Source organism: Oryx dammah, unplaced genomic scaffold (genome assembly GCF_014754425.2).
Source record: "Oryx dammah isolate SB20612 unplaced genomic scaffold, SCBI_Odam_1.1 HiC_scaffold_9, whole genome shotgun sequence".
Taxonomy (NCBI): Eukaryota; Metazoa; Chordata; class Mammalia; order Artiodactyla; family Bovidae; genus Oryx; species Oryx dammah.
This window is the reverse complement of record NW_024070193.1, coordinates 8,395,575-8,423,142: the sequence shown is the minus strand read 5'-3', so window position 1 is coordinate 8,423,142 and position 27,568 is coordinate 8,395,575. Positions and strand designations below refer to the sequence as shown.

At 44.5% G+C, this 27,568-nt stretch overlaps 1 protein-coding gene across 3 annotated transcripts in view; it reads left to right on the top strand.

The window, feature by feature from the left end:
• Nucleotides 1-13,747: 13,747 nt before the first annotated feature.
• LOC120868191 (SREBF chaperone) overlaps nt 13,748-27,568 on the top strand; it is a 97,765-nt gene continuing 83,944 nt past the window's right edge. For 2 of the 3 annotated variants that reach the window (XM_040246856.1, XM_040246852.1), the window contains exons 1-2: nt 13,754-13,831; nt 19,185-19,263. The gene's annotated coding sequence lies outside the window, so the exon portion shown is untranslated. Of the gene's footprint in view, nt 13,832-19,184; nt 19,264-27,568 lie in introns of all 3 variants that reach the window. The other variant, XM_040246853.1, reaches the window with a different exon arrangement.

The window sequence follows — 27,568 nt, the reverse complement described above, 5'->3', positions numbered from 1 at the left end:
ACAGGAAAGAGCAATTATTTACCCTCACTTTTTTTTTTTCTTTAAATTGAGGGGGCAGATAATCAGGGAGGAATATATGGAAGCAGTACTATTTGAACAGGACCTTGGAATGTTCTGGGGTTTTTTTCTGATGGTATGTTAATTCTTCAGAATTCAGAAATGTATGTTTCTTCCTTGCTGGAATGAGGGTGCTATTCTTTGTTTTTTTCCCTACTTTAAAATATCAATAGTTTTTAAAATATGCTTAAAATGTAGACTTGTTTAGAATTTCTTACAGTGTTGTAATTTGTCTTTATGCGGATAGCTATTAATAAATAACCCAATAGTATTTACTAAGAAGTAATGTTCTTTTCTCCTTATGTAGTTCTGGTTTATTTATGTGTGAAGTTCATAAATGAACGTCTGTGAAATTTATCTTTAGTAACTATTGAAAGGTTAATGTATGTCAGTGTCAAGATTTTTCATTATTGGGAATTCCCTGGTGATCCAGTCATTAAGACTTGGGGTTTCCCTGCTGTGGATGCAGGGTCAATTCCTGGTCAGGGAACTAAGATCCCACAAGCAGGTTCAGTTCAGTTCAGTTCAGTCGCTCAGTCGTGTCCGACTCTTTGCGACCCCATGAGTCGCAGCACGCCAGGCCTCCCTGTTCATCACCATCTCCCGGAGTTCACTCAGACTCATGTCCATCGAGTCCGTGATGCCATCCAGCCATCTCATCCTCGGTCGTCCCTTTCTCCTCCTGCCCCCAATCCCTCCCAGCATCAGAGTCTTTTCCAATGAGTCAACTCTTTGCATCAGGTGGCCAAAGTACCGGAGTTTCAGCTTCAGCATCATTCCTTCCAAAGAAATCCCAGGACTGATCTCCTTTAGAATGGACTGGTTGGATCTCCTTGCAGTCCAAGGGACTCTCAAGAGTCTTCTCCAACACCACAGTTGAAAAGCATCAATTCTTCAGCGCTCAGCCTTCTTCACAGTCCAACTCTCACATCCATACATGACCACAGGAAAAACCACAGCCTTGACTAGACGGACCTTAGTCGGCAAAGTAATGTCTCTGCTTTTGAATATGCTATCTAGGTTGGTCATAACTTTTCTTCTAAGGAGTAAGCCTCTTTTAATTTCATGGCTGCAGTCACCATCTGCAGTGATTTTGGAGCCCCAAAAAATAAAGTCTGACACTGTTTCCACTGTTTCCCCATCTATTTCCCATGAAGTGATGGGACCGGATGCCATGATCTTCGTTTTCTGAATGTTGAGCTTTAAGCCAGCCTTTTCACTCTTTTTCACCTTCATCAAGAGCCTCTTTAGTTCCTCTTTACTTTCAGCCATAAGGGTGGTGTCATCTGCATATCTGAGGTTATTGATACTTCTCCTGGCAATCTTGATTCCAGCTTTTGCTTCATCCAGCCCGGCATTTCGCATGATGTACTCTGCATATAAGTTCAATCAACAGGGTGACAATATACAGCCTTGACGTACTCCTTTCCCAATTTAGAGCCAGTCTGTTCCATGTCCAGTTCTAACTGTTGCTTCTTGACCTGCATACAGATTTCTCAGGAGGCAAATAAGGTGGTCTGGTATTCCCATCTCTTTCAGAATTTTCCACAGTTTATTGTGATCCACACAGTCAAAGGCTGGGCGGGTGGCCGGGAGGAGCAACCCGGGGAGCGGTGGCTGCGGAAGGCCTAGAGGAGCTATCCCACAAACAGTTTGGTGAGGCAAAAAAAAAAATAGTCTCCAATTAAAGGATATTATGCCCACTTCCTGGGTTGGCCAGAAAGTTCATTTGCATTTTTTGGAAAGATCTCATGGATAATATTGGTCCAATCCAGTATTTAGCCAGATGAAATTTACCAGATCTTACCAAGGTCTAAAATATTCTTCGGGGACTTTTTGCTCTCATGTAAAAAATTGTAGTTGTTTGAGCATAGAGCAGTCATTATGTATCTCAAGCCGTGTTGAGGAATTTGCTGCTTTTTATATGTTTTGAAATTCTTAGTGCTTTTTATTCTTGGACTTGGACTTAGGTTGGTCAAGGTCAAGTAACTTTTTGGAGGTAATTTAAAACTTTTTCTTTGTTATTGGCCTTTATTTGTGGCTACTTTTCTTTGTTGTATCAGTTCCAGTACTATTTATTTCTGAAATATTTACCCATTCAATTTGTTTTTCTGAAAAAAAGCATTTGTAAACCAGATATACAAAAAGAGACTTGTATCTAGAATATATAAAGAACTCTTAGAATTCAATAAGAAGACAGATATCCCAGTTAAAAAATGGGTGAAAGATTTGAATAGACACCTCACCGAAGCAGGCACAGGAATAATCAACATACACGTAAAAAGTTGATCAGCATCTTTAGCCATTAGGGGAATACAGATTAAAACCACCAGGAGATACCACCATATTACCACTGAAACAGCTATATCAAAAAAAAAAAAAAATGACAATTACAAGTGTTAGCAAGGATAAGGAGAAATTGGAACCCTCACATATGCAGGCAGGAACGTAAAATAGTGTGGCCACTTTGGAAAACGGTTGGACAGTTTCTTAAAAACGTTAAATGTAGATTCACTGTATGACCCAGCCATTAAGTTCCTAGGTACTTACCCAAGGGAAATGAAAACATACATCCACACAAGCGGTCATGTGAATGTTCACAGCAGTATTATTTATAATCACGAGAAAGTGGAAGCAACCCAAACGTGCATCAGCAGATGAACAGACAGACAAAGCCTGGTATTTCCATAAATGAAGTACTGTTTGGCGTAAATAGAAGTGGACTACTGATACATGCTACAGCGTGGATGAACTTCTGTAACTCTGTGCCAGACACAGAGATTACATGTCATACAGTCCTGTGGGATGTGGGGTCGGGGCTGTCAGGGTGGTGAAAATGAGAAACAGCTCCACTGAGCTTCTTTTTGGGATGATGATAATATTCTAAAGTTACATTATGGTGATAGTTGCACTTTACTAAAAATCTTTATACCTGAAACAGGTGAACTTTATGGCATTTAAATGATGGGTACTGAGGTTAGCATCCTGACTCCTCTTCCCTGAGAGCTCTGTGTTGGTAACAAACAGTCCCCCGATCCTAGTGACTTCCACTAACAAACAGCCTTCACTCGCAGGGCATGTCCAGGGGCCGCAGCTCATTGCTACAGTTCTGCTCCCGGGCTCTCAGTCTGGGACCCAAGCAAAAGGAGCCAGTCCCAAAGCAGGACTGTTGCTCTTTTGTCCAAGGGTGAGTACAAGAGGCTGACCCACACAAGCAGTGGTGCTTAAAAAAACTTCTGCCAGACCTGTGGAGGTCGCGTTCACTCACACTCCATTGACCAAAGCAAGACGTGTGGCCAGGGCTGACACTGAAGTCGCTCCCCCTACAGGGAGGGATCACGGTCACTTAACAGTGGGCAGGGCTGTGTGTAGGATCTGCTCACAGAGAAGGGAACAATGAAGTCATTGACTATAATCTCAAGTGACTTAACCTTGCCCGCCCTCAGTTTTATCATCTACAAAATGGGGAGATAAGAAGAGCCTGTTTCATGGGGTTTAAAACATTGTCAGGATCAAATACGCGATGAAAGTAAGATAGCCCTGGCAGGTGGTTTAAGCAGTAGCTGTTGCTGCAAACTCTTACCTTACAAGGCCCTGCTCATACAGCATCCCCTTGGTGGTCCCTTCTCTTTGGTGTCCTGAGCCCACCAACTCCCACCCACAGCACTTGAAAGCTCAGTGGCAAAAGTTCGACTTCGGGGTTGTGCAGATTGCCATTTGATGCTGCCTCTCTGTGACTTCAGACAAGTTGTTATGGCTCTGGGTGCTTTCATTTCTGTATCCTTAAGATGAGGCGTACGTACCTGACCTGCCTCTAAAGGCCATGGTGAGGATTTTATGAGGTAGTAATCGGAGAAGGCAATGGCACCCCACTCCAGTACTCTTGCCTGGAAAATCCCATGGATGGAGCAGCCTGGTAGGCTGCAGTCCATGGGGTCACTAAGAGTCAGACACGACTGAGCAACTTCACTTTCACTTTTCACTTTCATGCATTGGAGAAGGAAATGGCAACCCACTCCAGTGTTCTTGCCTGGAGAATCTCAGGGACGGGGGAGCCTGGTGGGCCGCCGTCTATGGGGTCGCACAGAGTCGGACACAACTGAAGCAACTTAGCAGTAGCAGCAATAATATTGTAAAGCCCGTCTCTGGGCTTTACAATCAATAGTTGTCACTATTATCGGCAGCTATTATGACCTTAAAATATTTCCTGTAAGATCCTGTTTGAAGGCGTGCACTAAGACAGCTTCTCCAGTGCAGAGAATTACCTTGGATCCCTGTCTCTGACACGTAGGAACTTGATAGTTAATAAAGGCATTGACTGAATATTAATACAACTTGGAGATTTTGAGTATTTTTAATGAGTATTTTTTATTTTAATATTTATCATGGTTATTCAGATGACTGCTGGCTCTCAGAATCTTAAAGAGTTTTACCTGTGTTCATAGTGATGTAAGTTTTTTGGAAACCACAAAGTTCAGTTTTCTTGGTTGTGTCTTGGAACCTGACTCTGAAGTCCAGGTTCCCTGAGGTTAAGTTCATTTTCCTGACTGCAGAGTAGCTGCATGTCAGACCCTTAACTCAAATCCAAGGATTCTGGTCCTAAAGCGGCCCTTTGTGTTCTTATCACGTTGCCAGCTGCTATCACTAATGCTTAATTTCGCGTGAGCATGATTGGTAGTGTAAGCGATTGCAAAGAGAGCATCGTTTCATCATGAACACCCTTCTCTGTCCATGACAGGCTGAGGTGGTCGGGCAGTGGGCTGGAACCCAGCCTGTGGCTGTTATGTGCTTGATCAGTTACCAGAATGACCCTGGGGAGATGTCCTTCCCTCTCAAGGAAGTTGTCTTCGTTTGTGAAATAGACCTAGCCCTTATTTTTCAAGATTGTCATGAGATTTGGCTCTGCATGGAATCTCACGAACTGGGAACTGTTATTACTTCTGGATGAACTCTTCAGCTCCTTTTTTTTTTTTTTTTTTTTAAATTTACCGTGGGGAGCAATCCAAAATAAGGTTGAGCTTTGGGTAGTAAGGGCGAAGTGGAGCTTGTAGACCATTTCAATAAAAAATGTTGCCTGCCATTGAGCCATCAGCCACTGCAGCTGCCTACCTCCCACCAGTAGTACACCCCGAGGGGCATGCAGGATGAAGAAAACCAGGGTACTAGCCCTCACGGTTAAGATGCATATCAATGGAATGATTTCTTACATCTTCCCATACTTGAGATGTCTGTTTTTGTGATTAGCAGTAGACTTTGGGTGTTTGGGTACATGTTTTTCGTTTGTTTGCTGTGTATCCTGGCTCACCTCTTACCTCTTTGAAACAGTTCCTCAGAGCTATCTGAGAGGCTGTTTTCAGGCTGTAGTTAGTTGGCGGTCATGTCCCCAAAGAAAACACCGTTCTCACATCTAGGTTGTGTGTTGTTTTCCAGTTGACAAGCTGTTCCACCTGAATTGTATTTAAGAACTCAAATCAGGCATCTGCAACTTACCTGGAAATGCATAAGGAATAAGATTGATAGGTGGATAAAGGGAGGGTGTTTTGGGTTGTTTCTAGAAAAATGGGATGCTGCTTGTGTGTGCTCAGTTGTGTCTGATTCTTTGCAGTCTCATGGAGTGCAGCCTACCAGACTCCTCTGTCTGTGGACTTTTCTCGGCAAGAATACTGGAGTGGGTTGCCGTGCCCTTCTCCAGGTGATCTTCCCGACCCAGGGATCGAACCCACATCTCTTGCGTGTATTGCACTGGCAGGTGGATTTGTTACCACTAGAAAATGTTAATAGTTGTATGCCGGGGTCCAGCCCCGGTGGATCCAGGGAATTTGAAGGGTGGACGGAGTCGGCGAGGAAAGACTTATTGATTGATTGATATAAGATTAAATTAAGAAACAACAGTGTAGTAGGAAAATTAAGTGGAGGAAGAGGGCTGAATAGCTTGGATTACGCGGAAGACCAATAAAATTCCAGACAAGGAATTTGCACCGTCTACGTTGGGCCACTGGCGCTCGCTTGAATATCTAAGGGTGCCTCGCCTTAGGCTCCCTTTCTTGCGGGTCTTAACAGCCAGGGCAAGTAAGTAGACTTGGCGAGCCTCCGTGCCCCAGATGGAAATTCAGCCTGAAATTAAAGTAAAGAGGAAAAGGAGGGAGAGGGAGAAAGAGAGAGAGAGACACAGGGGAAACCAGTCCAGCAACTGGCTCCCGCTCCTATTGTTTAGAAGGCCTTATATACCTTTTAGATTGTACATGGAGATCAATGGGTAATACAAAATTATGCAGTGTTAGCAGCCCAGACTCTTATCAAAACTAGGCTTTTCTCTCTGCATACCTAATTGTATACACAAGTCTTAGGTGATTTACATCATCTTCTGGCCAAAAGGGGCCAATTAACATTTTACAGCCTTTTTTCTGATAAGGGTTAGTCAACCAGAAGACTTATTTGTGTTGATCTTCCCAAAGTCTGGTGCCAATCTCAGAAAGTACTAAATAAAGTTACATTCTTACATAGCAAGGACACAAGAGGAGTGCAAAGAAAAGTAATTAACTCAAAGTCTAGTGTTGCTAACATCAGAACTACTATATATCTTTTTCCATATCCCGTTTACATTGATTAACATCCTCCCAGGTGCCTAAAAGATAAAGAATATGGAGGCCTGGCAGCAATCATTGAGACAACAGTGAAATCCCATCACCAATATAATTTTTAACTCTTTAGAAAAGGCTCTGTATCTTTAAGATGCTTTAAGCTTTGTGCCTCTCGCGGTTGGGGGCTGCAAGCAATTCACAAGCTGTAAGAGGTCCAGGAAACCTGTTAGGCAAGCTAGAGAGCAATCAGAGGGGGTTAACTGAAACATCCCTTTCAAATGCAGAAGACTAAAGCCCTGAGTTGACTTTTTTCCAGAGAATATCAGAAAAGTGGAAAAGCAGGCAGATTCTTATTTGGGGGGGGGGGGTGGATGCTCAGGAAATTCCAGAGGGAAAACCTGAGGTCTGATTAGCCTTGCCATCAGAGCTCTTGCCGCATGACCTTGTCATGGGTGGAATTCCTCACGCTGGCTCCCGGCAGTTGTAGAATCTAGAATACATAGTTGTTAACTATAAGAAGACCTAAGATCATGGCCACTTTACGTTCAACTCCTTGGGGAGATTCAAGAGTGGATTCACCCCAGACCCATGAGCCTTAGGGTCCCCAGAGGGACACCAGTGCAGTGGCGGGGGGGGCGGTTCTTGTGCAGTGGGGGATTTGGGGCAGTGCTGTGGGGCACAGAAGCACTTAACCAAGTGTCAGTTCTGGAGGCCCTTGTTTTTTGGGAGAAGGCATATAGATCTTGTTGAGGGTCAGTCCCCTGTAAACTAAGGTTGGGGAAGGGATGGGGAGTAAGCAGGGTGACAGGAGTACCCAAAAGACAGTCTAGCCAAGTACATCCCTGTGGTGGAGGTTGTGAAAAGACGTTTCCAGTGCTCTTTGGAGAGAAGACTTTGGTCCCGTGGGCCTGGGGTGGGGCTCAGGAAGACCCTGACTTAACTGAACATTCCCCCAAGATTTTCTGCCAAGTTCAGAGCCATATTCTTTATAGGAATTTGACGGTGAAAAGACGAGATCAGGACTTGGTCACGCAGGGTGACATCACTCAGAAAACGGAAAACACTGGATAGACTTCATATTCGTCAAAAGGAATGAGGCAGTGGAGCGTGAAGGAAGGCTGGCGACAGAGAACTGAGGCGCCTCTTGCCCAAGGCTTCCCAGAGCCCGGCGACGGCTTATAAAGGGCCAGGTGTAGAGTGGTGCGAGCTGGGTAAGGGTGCAAATCAGGCTCCCCTATGCCGCTCTCTGTTGTTGCCCCTCTAAAAATAACCAAAAACTTCTTCCTTTACAGAATGAACATTCTCTTTTAAAGCCAAAAGCCAAGTCTGAATACAGGGCAAAATGTTAAAAGCTCACTCTGGGCCGAGGTCAGTGTCCCCATTTGTATGGTCAGGCCACTCAAGATGGCTGTTCTCTTGCTCTTGGTACATTCCCCTGCCCAAGACATGCCTGCTTCACCTGTACGCTGCTCACGTGCCTGACCTTGCTAGTACGTGCCCCACCCCAGCTGGTGATTGTTCTGATCAAAGGGCCCATCTGGTGCGTGCTCCTCCTGCTGGTTTCCCTGTTAACTTATGAGCCCACCTGACATCAATTCCCCTACAGCTGGTAATCAGTTTTCCTTTCTTCCATGTCCCGCTTGCCACTGGTGGGGTGTTGCTCCAGGACCTTGCTTTAGACTAGGTAAGCTCCCCCATCCTTAAAGCAGGGGTCTCCAACCTCCAGGATCTAATGCCTGGTGATCCGAGGTGGAGTTGATGACATAATAATAGAAAGTGCACAATAAATGTAATGCTCTTGCTGCTGCTGCTGCTAAGTCGCTTCAGTCATGTCCAACTCTGTGCGACCCCACTGACGGCAGCCCACCAGGCTCCTCCGTCCCTGGAACTCTCTAGGCAAGAACACCAGAGTGGGTTGCCATTTCCTTCTCTAGTGCTCTTGAATCATCCCCAAACCACCTCTGTTCCCCACTCCCCAGTCCATGGAAAAATTGTCTTCCACAAAACCAGTCCCTGGTGCCAAAGAGGTTGGGGACCACCTCTTCACACTGTTGGTGTCTCTTTTGCTGACTCCAGGCTTGTTCTTCCGTCTTGAAGCGGGCAAGCACAGGGCTTGTAAGCCTGTGGGGATGCAGCCCAACACCAATATTGTTTCATTTTGCCATCATGGTGGTGCGAGCAAGGAGGAGGGCAAGGCTTTGGAGATGTTGGTACAGGGTTGATGGGAGAGGGCATGACTGGCCTGTGAGGGGTGATGGGAGCTGGAGCTGCCTGAAGGGCCGCCACTGATTTTAGCCTTGGTGTGGTTACATCTGCCCTTTATGCAACCCCAGCGATGCCACCCTCAAGGGCAGGACAGGGTTTGTCTCTGTCCAGATAGCTCCGGGGTGGATGTGGGTAAACTGAGGGGAGTGTGCCCAGGGTAGCATGATGGCGTGAGGCTGAGCCCTGACACTTGAGACCTGTGTGTGGCGTGATCAGGCCAAGGTTCCCTCAGACCCGCAGACAATCACTACCCATCCCGGGAACGGACTAGCAGTGGGTCCACTGGGACCTGTACCCTCGTCTCGGATAGAGCCTCTCCTTGAGAGACCTGGTAACAAGACCTAACTCGGGGTTTTTTGGAAGGTCAGATGCAAGGACTGTGCAAATTGCTCAGCTCAGCTATGTTGTCCAACCCAAATTCACATGGTGGGTGCACAGTGAGGCTCAACAAACAGAAATGTAGGCCTTTGGAGCAGAGAAAGATATATTCCAAGGGTCACTTGAGGGGAATGGGTGACTTGTGCTTGAAAGACCTGAATGTCCACCATGGTTTTCATGGTTTTATAGGCAAAATTTGGGGTAAGGGCTGCAGTGTGTGACTTTCTTCTCATTGGCTGGTGATGAACAGGGTGGTGGTCTAGGAAGCTTGTACTCAGCCTGAAGTTACTATCGTCCACCTGGCTGGGGGCCTTCCTTCAAGCAGAGGAACTCAAAGGGCTTTGTTGTTGTATCAATCCCTGGCGGAGGAACCGGGACTGTTTCCCTCTGTTTCTGCATTCCCTCACTTCCTGGATTAGTAACTGTTTGAATTTGCCCTTTGGAACTCAGGGAAGGTCAAGCCTTTTTCCTACAAACAAGAAACAGGGACAACACGATAGGCTTTTTTTACCCAGGAGTGTTACCTGAAAACCGGGTTCGCCTCTTGGTGGGTATTGAGGCAACAGACACAACCAACTCGAAGTTTGTGAGAAGGAACGTTTGATGATTACTTGCAGCAAGTAAGGAGAACACCAGGCATCTTTCCCAAAGCAGTGTCTCCCCAGACAGCGAAACTGGGGAAGGATTAAGCTAAGGGTGCATGCGTGCTCAGTCGTGTCTGACTCTTTTCAACCCCTGGACTGTAGCCCACCAGGCTTCTCTGTCCATGGGCTTTCCAGGCAAAATACTGGAGTGGGTTGCCATTTCCCTACTCCAGGGAGTTTTCCTGATCCAGGGATTGAACCTGCAATCCAAGCTTTAGTTGATTGAAGTCAGGAGGGTCAACACCATTGTTCCATCCTCCATTGGGTGCAGGCCTGGCTCCTGCAGAAATCAAAGATGTATGGTGTGTGTATCCCTTGAGGGGGATCTAGGTCTCTGCTCTATCTCTGCACTATTGATTGATGGCCTTTTTTCTGTTCCTGCATTTCTGTCTTCCCTTAAGATCATTGATTACTGACACCTGTTCAAGGGCAAGCATCGTGGTGGCCCTTACAGGGCCCATAAATCATAGGATTGGATCCAAAAATGTCAAGAAAGCCACATCTGGTATTCTTTCTCTGGGTACCCCCTAACTTACTTGCTTATTGGAGGGCACCACAGGGTCCTGCTTGGTTTCAATCCCCTCTTTACTCTGTTACTCCTCAGTCTCGAGGGAAACAGGCGTCCGACAAGAAAGGGAGTAACATTTTGGCTAGAGAGGTTAATCATAAACTCCACAGAGGAACTTGATTTTAGGGTGTCTTGGTTTCAAGCACCTGACGCAGAGTAAACAGGACATAGATGTTGCTGTTACAACAAACGTGTTCCATGGAATATAACCAAGTGTTCCATGTTTCATGGGTGTCCATGGAAAAATCTCATGGAGATTTTTGGAAATGGAAAAATCTCAACACCCTAATCCTTCACCCAGAGGTATCCACTGAGCACACATCAGCATCACTCTAGAATCCTTTCCTTGGATTTTTTAAAAAATTGAGCTCAGTCTGAACCTTCTCTTAAGAACATCTTTCCACATTAGTTAAGTATTCATTTCAGTGTGTCTACCCTCTGATGCCCTCTGGCAACACCTACCATCTTACTTGGGTTTCTCTTACCTTGGGCGTGGAGTATCTCTTCATGGCTGCTCCAGCAAAGCACAGCCGCTGCTCCTTATTACCAAATTCAGACTCAAATTGAGGAAAGTAGGGAAAACCGCTAGACCATTCAGGTATGACCTTAATCAAATCCCTTATGATTCTACAGTGGAAGTGAGAAATAGATTTAAGGGCCTAGATCTGATAAGAGTGCCTGATGAACTATGGAATGAGGTTCGTGACATTGTACAGGAGACAGGGATCAAGACCATCCCCATGGAAAAGAAATGCAAAAAAGCAAAATGGCTGTCTGGGGAGGCCTTACAAATAGCTGTGAAAAGGAGAGAGGCAAAAAGCAAAGGAGAAAAGGAAAGATATAAGCATCTGAATGCAGAGTTCCAAAGAATAGCAAGAAGAGATAAGAAAGCCTTCCTCAGCGATCAATGCAAAGAAATAGAGGAAAACAACAGAATGGGAAAGACTAGAGATCTCTTCAAGAAAATCAGAGATACCAAGGGAACATTTCATGCAAAGATGGGCTCAATAAATGACAGAAATGGTATGGACCTAACAGAAGCAGAAAATATTAAGAAGAGGTGGCAAGAATACATGGAAGAACTATACAAAAAAGATCTTCACGACCTAGATAATTATGATGGTGTGATCACTCACCTAGAGCCAGACATCTTGGAATGTGAAGTCAAGTGGGCCTTAGAAAGCATCACTATGAACAAAGCTAGTGGAGGTGATGGAATTCCAGTTGAGCTGTTTCAAATCCTGAAAGATGATGCTGTGAAAGTGCTGCACTCAATATGCCAGCAAATTGGGAAAACCCAGCAGTGGCCACAGGACTGGAAAAGGTCAGTTTTCATTCTAATTCCAAAGAAAGGCAATGCCAAAGAATGCTCAAACTATCGCACAATTGCACTCATCTCACATGCTAGTAAAGTAATGCTCAAAATTCTCCAAGCCAGGCTTCAGCAATACATGAACCGTGAACTCCCTGATGTTCAAGCTGGTTTTAGAAAAGGCAGAGGAACCAGAGATGAAATTGCCAACATCTGCTGGATCATCAAAAAAGCAAGAGAGTTCCAGAAAAACATCGATTTCTGCTTTATTGACTATGCCAAAGCCTTTGACTGTGTAGATCACAATAAACTGCGGGGAATTCTGAAAGAGATGGGAATACCAGACCACCTGACCTGCCTCTTGAGAAATGTGTATGCAGGTCAGGAAGCAACAGTTAGAGCTGGACATGGAACAACAGACTGGTTCCAAATAGGAAAAGGAGTATGTCAAGGCTGTATATTGTCACCCTGCTTATTTAACTTATATGCAGAGTACATCATGAGAAAAGCTGGACTGAAAGAAACACAAGCTGGAATCAAGATTTCCGGGAGAAATATCAATAACCTCAGATATGCAGATGACACCACCCTTATGGCAGAAAGTGAAGAGGAGCTAAAAAGCCTCTTGATGAAAGTGAAAGAGGAGAGTGAAAAGTTAGCTTAAAGCTCAACATTCAGAAAATGAAGATCATGGCATCTGGTCCCATCACTTCATGGGAAATAGATGGAGAAACAGTGAAACAGTGTCAGACTTTATTTTTTTGGGCTCCAAAATCACTGCAGATGGTGACTGCAGCCATGAAATTAAAAGAGGCTTACTCCTTGGAAGAAAAGTTATGACCAACCTAGATAGCATATTCAAAAGCAGAGACATTACTTTGCCGACTAAGGTCCGTCTAGTCAAGGCTATGGTTTTTCCTGAGGTAATGTATGGATTTGAGAGTTGGACTGTGAAGAAGGCTGAGCGCTGAAGAATTGATGCTTTTGAACTGTGGTGTTGGAGAAGACTGTTGAGAGTCCCTTGGACTGCAAGGAGATCAACCCTGGGATTTCTTTGGAAGGAATGATGCTGAAGCTGAAACTCCAGTACTTTGGCCACCTCATGTAAAGAGCTGACTCATTGGAAAAGACTGTGATGCTGGGAGGGATTGGGGACAGGAGGAGAAGGGGACGACCGAGGATGAGATGGCTGGATGGCATCACGGACTCGATGGACATGAGTCTGAGTGAACTCCGGGAGATGGTGATGAACAGGGAGGCCTGGCGAGCTGCGATTCATGGGGTCGCAAAGAGTCAGACACGACTGAGCGACTGAACTGAACTGAGTATTCATAAAACATCCTTTTAAAGATAAGGATGAAATGGTAGGATAGCATCACCAACCCAATGAACTTGAGCAAATTCCGGGGGATAGTGGAGCCTGGCCTACTGCAGCCCATAGGGTCGCAGAGTCAGACACGACTTAGCAACATCGTTTTCAAAAGGCCTTAGAGAAAGTCACTTTCATGGACATAATTTGACCCAACTGCATTTGTTCTATACTTCAGCTGCCTTTAAGTTTTCGCTATTATAAAACAGGGAACACGGGCGTCCTGTGAGTGGTCTTGCTAATATACCCTGCTGTTAAAAAGCTCCGGTGCTGTACTCCGGGCTCTGCCCCAGCGCGACGCTCTGCCTCGCCGGCCCCGCCCGGACCTCTTCCCTACCAGGGAGTCGTTCGGCCCGGCGTCCGCCAGGGGGCGAGCGGGAGTCGCGGGCGGCAGGGCTCGACCACGCATGTGCGCGCCGCTGGGAGCACGTGCGAAGTGCGGCGGGGGCGGGAGCGGGAGGGGAAAGGTAGGAGGTGAGAGGTGAAGGGGCGGAGAGCTGCGCCGGCGCCGGGCGGCCGGGAGAGAGAGAGACAGGGAGGGAGGGAGTGAGGGAGGGCGCCTCGCCCCGGACCGCGCGGGCCGGGAGCGCGCACGCCGCGCCCCGCCCCCGTCCTCCCGCCGCGGCCGCCGCCGCCGAGAAGCTGTTGCCGCCACAGGTACCTCCGCGCGCGTCCCCTCAGCGTCCGCCGGCCGGCCCGGGCCTCACGCTGCGCGGCCCGCGGGGTTCCGGGATGGGGGCCGCGGGCGCGCGGGCGTGGGCGCTGTCCAGCAGCCGCGAGGGCCGTGCCGGGAGACCGCGGCCGGAGAGGGGCCCGGCTTGCCGCGACCCCACCCTCACCGCGGCCGCGCCCCCGGCCGGGCCCACCGCGCGCGCCCGCCGCCCTCCTCCTCGCCCCCCCGGCGACCGCTGGCCTGACAGGGGGTCGCGCTGTTGCGCCCCCGGGGCCCCGCCGTGCCTCGGGGAGCTGCCGGTTCTAGAACCTGCTTTTGGACTGTCTGCGTGTTGCGGGGAGGGGAGAGCACGCTGCCCGCACCTGTCTGTCCTGCGTGATCTGCTGGAGAGGCAACACGTAGCTAGCTGCTTCCTGGGCTCTGCCTGGTGTCTGGTTCTCCCTCACCAATCAGCGTGCTCACTACTGCTGCCTCTGTTTATACTGTGGGTGGGCTTATCGCCCCAGTGTGGCGTGCAGGAGCCTGAAGTCAGGATGGTTGTGCAGATGGACGTGCTCTTGGCCGTGGTGACTTTCCCCAGTCGTCTCACTCGCTGCCCGCACCTTCTGTGGTGATAGAGCTGGGTGACTAAACTCCCTCTGGGGATTTTGCAACACATTTTGTGAAGAGGACTTAGTAAAGGTTTCTTTCACGACGCTAGCTTTGAGTGTGCTTCTGACCCAACGTTTGTGAAGTTGGGTTATGCAGTGTCCTTATGGGGGTGCTGCCATCTTAGGGCATCGAGCTAAAAACTGAAGCTTTTGTAAGGGAGTCAGGGGCAAGGGTGTCCGGTTGGGTGTATTTTCAGGTGTTCCTCTAATTGTCGACTTGTATCTATAATTTTATGTTGATGAGAGTTTTAGGTGTCTCACACATTTTGCAGCATTTCCTGTGGGGGACACGCGATGTAAAAAAATACAAAATGTGTATTACTATATCTCTACAGTCATTCTTTCGGTGGTTTGTTGAAGCTGAAGTAATCCTCATTGATTATGAATTCCTCTGGTGTTTGAGAGACCCTGCTTTTCTTTTGCTGTTGTGGCAAAAACAGCACCTCTCCGGGTGGTCTCCATGCGGTGGTCTCCATGTGCTGTGTCATTACTGGTTTAGGTCTTCCCCACCCCCACCCTGCCCCCTCATCCAGATTCCTTTACTGTCCGGAAGTGGGTATGAAAACTCGACTGCTCCTAGTTTATGACAGTGGAGGATGAAGATTGTGAATTGCTTGAAGAATTCAAGCAGTTATGAAGTCACCTGTCCGGTTGGGAAATGAGCCATCCCTGTGGGGTTTGGTACATAGGCATTTATTAACATTTGATGGTAGACGTTAGAGGATGCTTACTCTTAGCGTGTACTTGAACGTGTCCCTCTTGCCTGGAGAATCCCATTGTCAGAGGAGCCTGGCAGGCTACAGTCCATGTGGTCACAAGAGTCAGACATGATTTAGCGACAAAGAGAGAGAGTGTTAGTTTTACTGGCTCTGACAGGCACTTCATGTAGAGTTTGTATCAACACTCCCATTGAGCGGATAAGAAGACTCCCCCCTCAGAGAGAAACAGAGTTGGCAGGGTCACCCAGCTTGTCACTGGGGATCAGACCTTCAAACCAAGTCTGCCCGACTGCACTACCTACTACTTCCACAGAAGTGTAGAAGTGAAAGCTGCTCAGTCGTGCCCGACTCTTTGCGACCCATGGACGATCCAGTCCATGGAATTCTCCAGGCCAGAACACTGCAGTGGGTAGCCGTTCACTTCTCCAGGGGATCTTCCCAACCCAGGAATCCAACCTAGGTCTCCCACATTGCAGGCGGATTCTTTACCAGCCGAGCCCCAAGGGAGGCCTTCCACAGTAACATATTCCCTTCTTGAGTTGGCTGCTGAAACAAAGTCCAGGTGACTTCTTTTGCCTCCTGAAGTAATAATTCTGGGTAAGATATTTTATTGAGCACTTGGGCTATCTAGATTCTCTGCTGAGTGCTCTCATGGCAGCCTATCTCTCTTAACCATCATAATAACCAGGAGAGATGACCCTGTTATCACCCTCTTTACTCATTAGTTTTAGAAACGTTATCTGACTGGCCCTGGGTAACCCGGTGAGTTAGAAGCCGAGCCCAGTTGCAAATCCAAGTTTGTCTGAAAACAGAGTCCATGCTTTTATGCTGTTCTTGCATCTGCTGGCTTCACAGTCTTCTCCACTACCCACCAAATGAGAGGTAGCAGAAGATGACGTTGGGGTGAAGGGAGGAGCCCAGAGTCGCAGACTTGAGTCAGGGATGATCCAACTCAACAGGAAAGATATTCATTTTACCTCTGTATTCCATAGCTTCTCCCTTGAGTGGTCTGGGACACAGCTTGCAGGGTTGCTGGGCTGTGCACACTTTGCAGTAGAGTCCAAAGCGGGTGTGTGTATGCATCACGGGGCCACACGGGTCTCAGGAAAAAAAAATAAAGCCAGTCTTTTTATTTCAGCCTTATTTAAATTTTATTTTGTATTTTATAAGTACAGTTGGTATTATCACAGTAGTTCAGTCACTCAGTCATGTCCAGCTTTTTGCGACCCCATGAACCACAGCATGCCAGGCCTCCCTGTCCATCACCAACTCCCAGAGTCTACCCAAACCCATGTCCATTGAGTTGGTGATTACATCCAACCATCTCATCCTCCATTGTCCCCTTCTCCTCCTGCACTCAATCTTTCCCAGCATCAGGGTCTTTACAAATGAGACAGCTCTTTGCATCAGGTGGCCAAAGTATTGGAGTTTCAGCTTCAACATCAGTCCTTCCAATGAACCCCCAGGACTGATCTCCTTTAGGATGGACTGGTTGGATGTCCTTGCAGTCCAAGGGACTCTCAAGAGTCTTCTCCAACACCACAGTTCAAAGACATCAATTCTTTGGCACTCAGCTTTCTTTTTAGTCCAACTCTTACATCCATACATAACCACTGGAAAAACCATAGCCTTGACTAAACAGACCTTTCTTTGTTGGCAAAGTAATGTCTCTGCTTTTTAATATGCTGTCTAGGTTGGTCATAACTTTTCTTCCAAGGAGTAAGAGTCTTTTAATTTCATGGCTGCAACCACCATCTGCAGTGATTTTGGAGTCCAAAAAAATAAAGTCAGCTACTGTTTCCCCATCTGTTTGCCATGAAGTGATGGCTCTTAGTTTTCTGAATGTTGAGCTTTAAGCCAACTTTTTCACTCCCCTCTTGCACTTTCATCAAGAGGCTCTTTAGTTCTTCACTTTCTGCCATAAGGGTGGTGTCATCTGCATATCTGAAGTTATTGATATTTCTCCTGGCAATCTTGATCACAGTAGTACATACATATAATTTTTACACAAAAACTGGGGATATGATCACACATATTGGGGATATGTACTTGAGTTTTCGTTGCTGGGAGTTCATAAAAACATTAAGAACCCCCTGGTTTATTTAATACTCAGCATTTTCTGAATTCATAAAATATGTAAAGTGTCATGCTAACCGTTTGTTCCTAAGCTGGAAATCTAGTGAAGTTCAGTGTAATTCTACATAATCAGGGTATTTCGTATTAATGACCAATGATAAATTCTTTTAGAAATTGTATTCTGAGTGTCAAAGATTTGGTTTTTCAGTAGCCTTTATGTTGCAAATATAGTAGTACTCTTTACGTTTGAAGCTATAGTGACTGATATAGCCCTTTAGAAGTTAAGTTTTGGTAATTCCCTGGCTATCCAGAGGTTAGGGCCCTGTGCTTTCATTGATGAGGGCCTGGGTTCAATTCCTGGTCAGGAAACTAAGGTACCACAAGCTGTGTGGTGTGGCAAAAAAAAAAAAAAAGGAAGTTAAAATTTTGTTGAACCTTTTCTGTTTTTTTTCAGAGTTTAACTTTTTAATTTTATATTGGAGTATCGCCAAGTAACAATATTGTGGTAGTTTCAGGTGAGCAGCAGAGGGACTGGCCATACATATATATGTATCCATTCTCTCCCCAACCCTACTCCCATTCAGGTTGTCACGTACTGTAACACTGAGGAGAATCCTATGCGCTATGTAGTAGGTCTTTGTCTGTTATCTCTTCTAAATAGAGTGGTGTGTACATGGCCCTCCCAAAGTCCCTAACTTTCCCTTCCCCCTGGCAACCATAAGGTCATTTTCTGTTTTGTAAGAAAATTCATCTGTATCATTTCTTTTTAGATTCCACATGTAAGGGATGTTGTAAGGTATTTCTCCTTCTCTGCGTGACTCACTTCGCTCAGTTCACTCTCTAGGTCCACGTGTGTTGCGGCAAATGCCGTTATTCCATTCTTCTTCCCGGCTGAGTGATATTCCGTTGCATATATGTGCCGCATCTTTGTCCATTCCGTCTTGGTGGACATTGAGGCTGCTCCCCCATCCTGGCTGCTGTAAGCAGTGCTGCAGTGGACACGGGTGCCTGCATACTCTTAGATTATGTTTTCCTCTGGATGTGTGCCCAGGAGTGGGATTGCAGGTTCACATGGTAGTTCTGTTTTTAGTTTTTAAGGAACCTTCATACTGTTCCCCTCATTGGCTGTATCAGTTTGCATTCCGACCAACATTGTAGCAGCAGAACTTCTTCTATTTCAAACAACTTAATTGAGTTTGAAGCCCAAGAGACTAATCAGTGTACCCAAATATGGCATTTGTAATAGTTGTAGTTGTGGTATTCTGCAACCTTAGAATATTTTCAAATCATCTAAATGTTGAAATTCTAAACATGTTGATTCCTTATCACTTTTTATAAACTAGATTCTTTAGTTCATTCCACTGCAGTGGTTAGTACATTATTTCAGAATGAGTGGTTTCAGAATTGTATCTAATTAAAAAATACCTTTGTCATCTTCCAGCTTATTTCACAATTGAATAGATTAGTGTTCCTCGGGAGTTTAGGTTAAAATAACAGAATGGGTTTTGAGCAAGAAATGTAGTTTCCTAATTATATAAGCTGATATTATCCAGATGAGACAGTATTACTTCATACCTAGGTTCTCAAACTTAAGTGTGAGTTGAAATTACCTGGAGGAGTTGTTTTAACCTCACCTCCAGAATCTGTAGGTCAGAGGTAGACCCTGGAATTTGAAATTCAGACAAGTTACTAGGTGCTGCTACTGCTGCCTTGCATGCTTAGTTGATAAGTCGTGTCTGACTCTGGTGACCCCGTGGACTGTAGCCTGCCAGGCTCCTCTGTCCAGGGGATTCTCCAGGCAAGAATACTGGAGTGGGTGGCCATGTCCGTCTTCAGTGGATCTTCCTGACCCAGAGATTGAACTTGCTTCTCCTGTGTCTCCTGCATTGCAGGCGGATTCTTTACTGCTGAGCCACTGCTGCCTGAGGGAACCACAGTTTGAGAGCCCTGGCTCTAAAACCAGAGCACGAGGTCAGTGTTTTCATGATTCACTTGGAATCTCATCAGCATCGCCTTACAGTTTGGCCAAGCTCGGGCAGTCCTCCGAATTAATGATGACTCAACTTACCATTTTTCAGCGATATGATGGTGCCAAAGCAATCTCATATTCAGTAGAAACCATGCTCCAAATTTTGAATTTTTAACATCTTTTCAGGGCTCTGATATGGTGACAGCAACACTCTCGTGATGCTGGACAGCGGCATTGAGCCACAGCTCCCAGTCAGACATGTCCTCATGAGGGTGACCAACTAATACAGTTAGAGCCATTCTGTATTCAGACAACCATTTTTCCATTTTGGTATTTTTCAGTATGGTATTCAATAAGTTACATGAGATATTCAACACTATTATAAAATAGGCCTTGGGTTAGATGATTTTGCTCAACTTTAATGTCAGTGATCTGAGCACATCTAAGGTAGGCTAGGCTAAGTGATGACGTTCAGCAGGCTAGGTGTAGCAAACGCAATTTCGGCATTACAGTGTTTTCAGCTTAGGATGGGTTTATCAGCACGTACGTGGAGGAGGGCATGGCAGCCCACTCCAGTGCTCTTGCCTGGAGAATCCCAGGGACGGGGGAGCCTGACAGGGTACAGTCATGGAGTTTCCGAGAGTCGGACACAACTGAGCGGCTAACACACACACAGACACACACACAGACACACAGACACACACACACACACATCAGGGTGTAACTCCTCTGTAAACTGAGGAAGATCTGTGCGTCTCTGGCTGCTGTTTTTAGTCAATTTCCTTTTTATTTGTAGATAATGTCATAATTATGTTCTCAACTGTAGTGCTGTTTCTGCTTTCCCTGCAGTTTCTAAGTTGAGGAACTAGAGTTGTCTTTTAAACCGAATCACTCATCTTCTTAAAAACTGGTAAGCTCACCCATGTGCGCGCACAGAATTTGCGTTGTCCGTAACCCCAGTGGCGACCACCTGTAGGGCTCTTCTCTGGCTTCTTTCTTGCTCATCCTTCTTTTCTTTCTCTGTGTAATGGGTTCATACTGTTCTGTATCCATTTTCTGTGTGAACATTTTTTTCATATATAAAACTGTTCTAGAACATTTTTGTGTTTTTTTTTTTAAAAACATGGGCTCTCATTTATTTTGATGTTTTTCGGTAGCTTTCACTTTGAGCAGCCTTGTCCAGTCCACCCTGCTGCGTGTGGCTCTGGGCTTTGTTTGCACCTTTCAGAAGACTGCGCTGTCACTCACAGAGTCTTCAATCATGGTCTCTCTTTCTCTACAATCTTCAGTAGCTCCCCACTCTTATAATCTGCCCCAGGCTGGCACATCCACCCCTTCTTCCCTCTGCCAGGTAGTGTTTATGCTGCCTTATCTTTTTTTTTGTAAGAGGCCACTTGGATGGAAAAATTTTTTAAATAAATTGATTTATTCATTTATTTTTGGCTGTGTTGGATCCTCTCGTTGCAGTGAGTGAGGGCTACTCTCCAGCTGCCACGTGCGGGCTTTTCAGTGTGGTGGCTTCTCTTGTCGCTGAGCACAGGTCTAGGCTAGCCAGGCTTGAGTAGTTGTGACACATGGGCTCAGCAGTTGAGCCTCTTGGGCTGCAGAGGACAGGCCCAGCAGTTGCAGTGCACAGGCCTAGTTGCTCCACGGCCCATGGGATCTTCCCAGACCATGGACTGAACCCGTGTCTCCCGCGCTGACAAGTGGATTCTTACCCATTGAGCCACCAGGGAAGCCCTGTGCTGTCCCAGCTTCAGGGAGCGGTTAGTTCTCATCTTTCAGGCATGAGCCCTGGTTGGGTTTAACATTCATTCTCAGTTGTCCGCCTAGCAACAGTGACTGTTAGGAATATCAAGACCTGCCTTCAGCAGGCAGCAGAGAATGTCGCATCTCATATTCTGGTCAGGAGGATAAACTTGACTTCTTCACCCCCTCAAAAGCTATCCTGAACTCAGCTGTGGTAAAGAATGTCCATGGGATTGTTCTGGCACATGCTTCGGTGCACCTGTTCCAGGCAGGGTTTTGTCTTTGAATGAAACTGGATCATTAGCAGCATATTTCTGGCCTCCTTCTGCTTCGCACTGCCCCATCAGCTTGTGTTAAGAGCTGTATAAGAAGCCTCCAAGAAAATCTGTGAGTCCAAATAGAAATTTCCTTCAGGTCCAGTGCCTGGGAGTGGTCATGCCTCTTCTGAACCATTGGTTTGATTTTGTTTAAGCCATACTGTGAACTGTGTCAGAATGGTTCTCTCTTTGCCTTGCTCCCTAGGGAGCGCACAGTCTCATTTATATTCAGAGTCCCTGGCTTGTGTGCTCTTCTGGCTTATAACATTGTGGTTTCTTTTTTTCTTTTTAATGGCTAGACATTTTGCTCCTTCTCTCAAATTTTACCATAAAAAACACATTTCATGTCTTTTCTAAACATTACAGTGATTACATTCTTGTCTCCAAATCTGTCTTGCTATCCTGTATCCTTTCATTTTTTTTTGTACACTTGAATCCCTCTGAACCCTGCTTTTGCTTGCCCCCTGCCGTTTCCTCATTGTTTTTTGTTGTTCCAGGTTCCATATTAACCATTTTAAGTGTACAGTCCAGTGATATTAAAAAACATTTAGAAATTTTTGCAACATTACCACCATTCTTTCTGTGCTGTGGATAGTCGTGTCTGACTGCGATGCCATGAACTGTAGCCCACCTGGCTCCTCTGTCCTTGGGATTCTGCAGGCAAGAATACTGAAGTGGTTTGCCATGCCCTCCTCCAGGGAATCTTCCCAGCCCAGGGATCGAAGCCAGGTCTCTCTCACTGTGGGCAGATTCTTTACTGTCTGAGCCACCAGGGAAGACCAAGAACGCTGGCGTGGATAGCCCATCCCTTCTCCAGGGGAGCTCCCTGAGCTAGGAAGCGAACCGGGACCTTCTGCATTGCTGGCAGGTTCTTTACCAGCTGATCTACCAAGGAAGCCCATTCTCTCTGTATCTCTCTTCATTTTGCAAAACTGAAACTATATCCATTAAGTAGTAACTCATTTTCTCCTCTCCCAAGTACCTGGCAGTAACCATCCTAAATACTTTATATAACTATGATTTTGACTAAGTATATCATGTAAATGGAATTATACCCTGTTACTCTCTTTGTGACTGGTGTGTTTCGTGTAGCATAATATTCTCATGTTGTAGCATGGGTCAGAATTACTTCCTTTTTAAAGCTGAATAATACTCTGTGTATATACCTCATTTGGTTATCCATTCAGCTGTTGATAGAAATTTTTATTGTTTCCACCTTCTGGCTGTTGTGAGTGATGCTGCTAATAACGTGGGTATGCAAATATTAGTTCAAGTCCTTGCTTTCTCTTCTCTTGGGCCAGTATGGAAGTGGAATTGCTGGATTGTATGGTAATTCTATGATTCATTTTTTGGGAACCATCAGACTGTTTTCCCCAGAGGCTGTACCATTTTACATCCTTGCCAGCCATGCACAAAGGTTCCAGTTTCTCCACATCCTTGCTAACGCTTGTTGTTTTCTTGATAGTAGCCATTGGAATGCCTATGAGGTGATTATCTCTTTTGTAGTTTTTTAAAATATTTTTTTGGTGAACAAATTTCCTAAAAGATCACTTAAAATCAACATAGAAAATGGTTGCATAGTACAGATCTCAACTATTCACTGAGAATACATTTTAAGAACAATTTTCTTTCATTATATATAAATATTTATTTTAATAATACTCTTTATCACTTTAACTTACATCATTCCAGTATGAAAATGTTTAATTGAAGAGAGAATATTTCTTCAAAACTCTAAATAAAGAGCTTTACCGATCAAATTTGCAGCAGTACAGTCTTTAGAAATACGTAATTGTTCATTTTACAGTAATATTTCCCCTTTAAAAATTTGTCAGTTTGTCACAGGTTTAAAGTACAAGGTACCTAATGCTCTGAAAGTATATGTAGTGTAAGTGAACCAAAGCTTTTCTCAAATATCAATTCTTTGTAAGTCCTGCAAATTTCTGTGAACATATCTGTTGCATAAATTAAATATTTTTTCTGTTGTTAATTTGTAATATCCTATAAAACTCAAACATATTCATATCTGTCATGGGCAGCTTATTTTACCTGTAAACACTCATCTATACACTTAAAATGATTTCTTGAAAAAACATTTTCCATAATATAGGCCAGCATTTAACAAATATTACAATTAAAATTTATCCCTTGATCAGTATTCAGATTAAGAGTAACTTTCTTAATGTTTGCAAATGAAGACTTATGACTTGAGATAGGATCCATTGACAGCATCATACACTGATTCAGAAAGATATCTTCAGTAACTAAGGCAGAAGTGAAAGTGTACTCTAGAAGATATGAGCCTAGAAGAGAGCAGCATTTCTAAATCTCATTTTACATGTGTACTTTAAAATTTATTATAGCATAAGCAGTTTAACAATTAAATGTAATAATCACAGAATTGACCATTAAAAAAAATAGTTTTGAAGTTCATGTACTCAATTTGACCTTAAAACCTTTTAAAAATATTCATAATTTAAATGGTAAATACTCACATGTACACCCACGGCTGATTCATGTCAATGTATGGCAAAACCCACTACAATATTGTAAAGTAATTAGCCTCCAATTAAAATAAATAAATTAAAAAAAAATAGCAAAGACTGCCCTAAATTTGTGCTTATACAGTTTCTAAAATGGATGAAAAGAGACAACAGAGGAGATGTCTAACTGATGTAAGGTCGCAGCAATATTTATCTAAGAATACTGGCATCTGCTTTAATTCACGAAGAAAGAAATTATGAGTCTGCATTCTGAACCCACAACCTAGTATCGATTGTGTGTGTGTGCTAAGTCTCTTCAGTGTGTCCAACTCTTTGTGACCCTATGGACTGTATGTAGCCCGCCATGCTCCTCTGTCCATGGGATTTTCTAGGCAAGAATACTGGAGTGAGTTGCCATGCCCTCCTCCAGGGGATCTTCCCCACCCAGGGATAGAACCCGGGGCTCCTGTGGTTCCTGCATTGCAGGCTGATTCTTTACCTCAGCCGCTGGGGAAGCCCAGTATTGATTGTATATTGTCTCAAATTACTAGCCCCCTGCTTCACTTCACGTTGCTAAATCCTGCCTTCCTAAATGTTTATAAATGGGCAGGAGTCTGGATTGACACGGTTCAGTGGTGGGGTTTTGTTTTTGTATTTTTAATCCCAGCAGCTGTAGCACTAGCACTGTCCCGGGTTCAGAGCAAGTTCTGTTAATATTTCTGAAGTGTTTTCCATGGTTGCTATTGACTCATTGTAATTTCAGTTTGCATTTCCCTAGTGATCAGTATGTTGAGCATGTTTTCAGGCTTTTATTAGCCATTTGTATATCTTCTTTGGGGAAATGTCTATTCAAGCCCTTTGCCCATTTTTTAATCAGATCACTTTTTAAATTTTTTTATTTATTTGTTTTTAAACTTTTAACTTTGTATCTGATTTTTCTGTTGTTCTTGAGTTTTAGGACTTTTTTTTATATTCTAGATATTAATCCTTTATCAGATATATGATTTGTAAATATTTTCTCCCATTCTGTGGGTTGCCTTTTTACCCTGTTGACAGTATTTTTGTGTTTTTGGTCCATGCTGCACAACTTATGGGATAAAAGTTCCCCAACGAGGAGTTGAATCTGGGGCCTCGGAAGTGAGTATCAGAGCCGTAGCCATTGGATCCCAGGAAGTTCTCTGTTGATAGTTTCTTTTGATGCACACAATTTAAAAATTTTTATGAAGTTCAGTCTGTTTATGTTTCATTTGTTCCCTGTGCCTTTGGTGCTATACCAAGGAATTGCCAAATCTAATGTGAATCTTTGCCCTCTGTTTTCTTTTAAGAGTTTTTATAGTCTTAAGTTCAGATCTTTGATCCTTGTGTATTCATTGCTGCTAAATTTTGTAAAGGGGTACATTCTGAAAAAGCCTTGTACATTCCAAAGGACTTCTCTGCTTATTAATGTTTATTATCATTGAATTGAAATATACACAGAACCAGAGAGTAGTGATCCATTGTGATGTATCACTTAGTTACCTCTCATCCTTACTGATACTTTTTTCTTGGCTACGCCACACAGCATGTGGGATCTTAGTTCCTCAGCCTGGGATCGAACCTGCATCCCTGCATTGGAAGCGCAGTCTTAACCACTAGACTGCTAGGGGAGTCCCTTTTATTTTGTGGGGGGGTACTTTAATAATTGTGCATTCATATAACTCCCAGAACCAGACTGAGAAGAATTCGTGCATTGATTCTACATACACAGAACATACATACAGTGTATGTTGCATATAAAGTAATGCAGCGATTTCCTTCCAAATTCCTTAATACATTACATGCTCTCAAATAATATGTCTTAGTTTTTAGATGAATTGCAAGCACAGTCATGTGTCCTGACACGTGTTAGTTTTCTTTTTCTAAGAAATAAGGGCCGACCTATTGGGTGTGAAGTGATATCTCATTATGGCTTTGACTTCTGTTTCTGTAATGATTAGTGATGTTGAGCAGTTTTATGTGCTTTTTGACGTTTTTGACCATTTATATTCAATGCATGTATTCAAGTCCTTTGCTCTTTTTTTTTTCTTTTTTTTTGGCCATGCAGCGGGCACATGGGATCTTAGTTCCCTGACGAGGGATCAAACCTGTGCCCGTTGCATTGGAAGCACAGAGTCCTTTGGACCCCTAGGGAAGTCCCTACTTACCCATTTTTGAATCGAGTTTTTTGTTGTTGCTGAGTTGTGGCAGTTCTTTCTATATTCTGGATATTAATCTCTTCCTAGATATATAATTTGCAAATATATTCTTCTATTCTGTGGGTTGTTCTTTCACTCTGTTGATAGTTTTCTTTGATGTACAAAAATGATTTTGTTATCTGTTGTTTTTTTTTCCTGTGCTTTTGGTGTTACATCCACAAAATCCTTTCAGAATCGGTTTCATGAAGGTTTTACCCCTATGTTTTTAAGAGTGTTATTAGTTCTGGTTCTTTGTTTATTTAGGTCTTTGATCGATTTTGAGTTAGTTTTTGCATATGATATAAGGGTCCACTTGAACTTTTTTGCGTGGGACTGTCATGTTTTCCCAGCACCAGTTGCCGAAAAAACTTTGACCAGGTGTCCCTCTCGTCTGTTGGCTCTCTTCGGCACTCGCTCCCTCACTAACAGGTCTTCTGCATGCTTTGTGTTTGGAATAGAACCATGTTCCATGTGGTGTTTATATTAAAAGCTCTTGAGACAGTAATAAAATCTAGACTCATCACACCTTCACTTTTGAGAAAACTCTCAAGAAGCGTGGTACTTTCCAGAAGAACACACTTCTCTCAGGAAGCCACAGGCAAGAGGCTTCCGTTCCGTGAGGTCTGGACATACCCATGTGTGGCTGAGAGCAGGAGTCTGGTCCTGGCCGAGCTTCTGAGACCAAGGCTGAGGGCACCCTACCTCTGGGCCAGCAGTCTTACGAAATGACAGGGCTGCCTCACTGAACTCCTGCGTTGTTTCTAGCTTTAAAACAGATTCTTTGCCCATGTTCTTAGCAGTCAGTTCAATCCATTTGTTAGTCATTGCTGACCACGTCAAGAGGGAATGAAAATGTAGGTTGCTGGCATTGTGGAAGAAAGTCGTCAATGTATCTGTTAACGCTGAATGTGCAGAGGGGTCAGCATCCTGCAGTGGTTATTTGCGATGATCATCACAACCGTTTAATTTAGTCTTCCTTCAATACGAGTATTGCTGTGCCATCCCAACAATTATCCTAATTGTGGCAATAGTCATCCTCTTGAATATGATGTCTTCAGGCTTCAAATTCTTTGAAATCAGCTTTCATTCATTAACTGAAACTCCTTTCTTTTTTCAGTACAGTTAATTTAAGTCTGCTGAAAATCCTTCAGCTTATTTGGGTAATTTTAATGCTCAGAGAAGCAGAATTTCCTGTCTTGATCATTGATCCACTTTGCAAATCAACTTGCCCTCCAAAGATGAATTCTTTGCACCAGTAGACTAGTTTAACACAGTGAACAGACCTATAGTGACTTTCCTCTCGGCACCAAATGCAGTGCTGACCACTCTAGGGAACACAGAGGTGATTCAGCCGTGACCTCCCAGGAGGGACTGCAGTCAGTCAGTGGAGGCTGGGAAAGTCAGAGTAAACACAGGGCCAAGTGGAAATACAGTTACAGAAGCTCAGAGTAGAAGGCTGCTGCTCCTAGAAGGAGGCTTTCAGTTTTTGTTTTTTTTTTTTTTAATTTTAGCTTTCCAGGGCAGTACTGTATTCACAGAGCACAA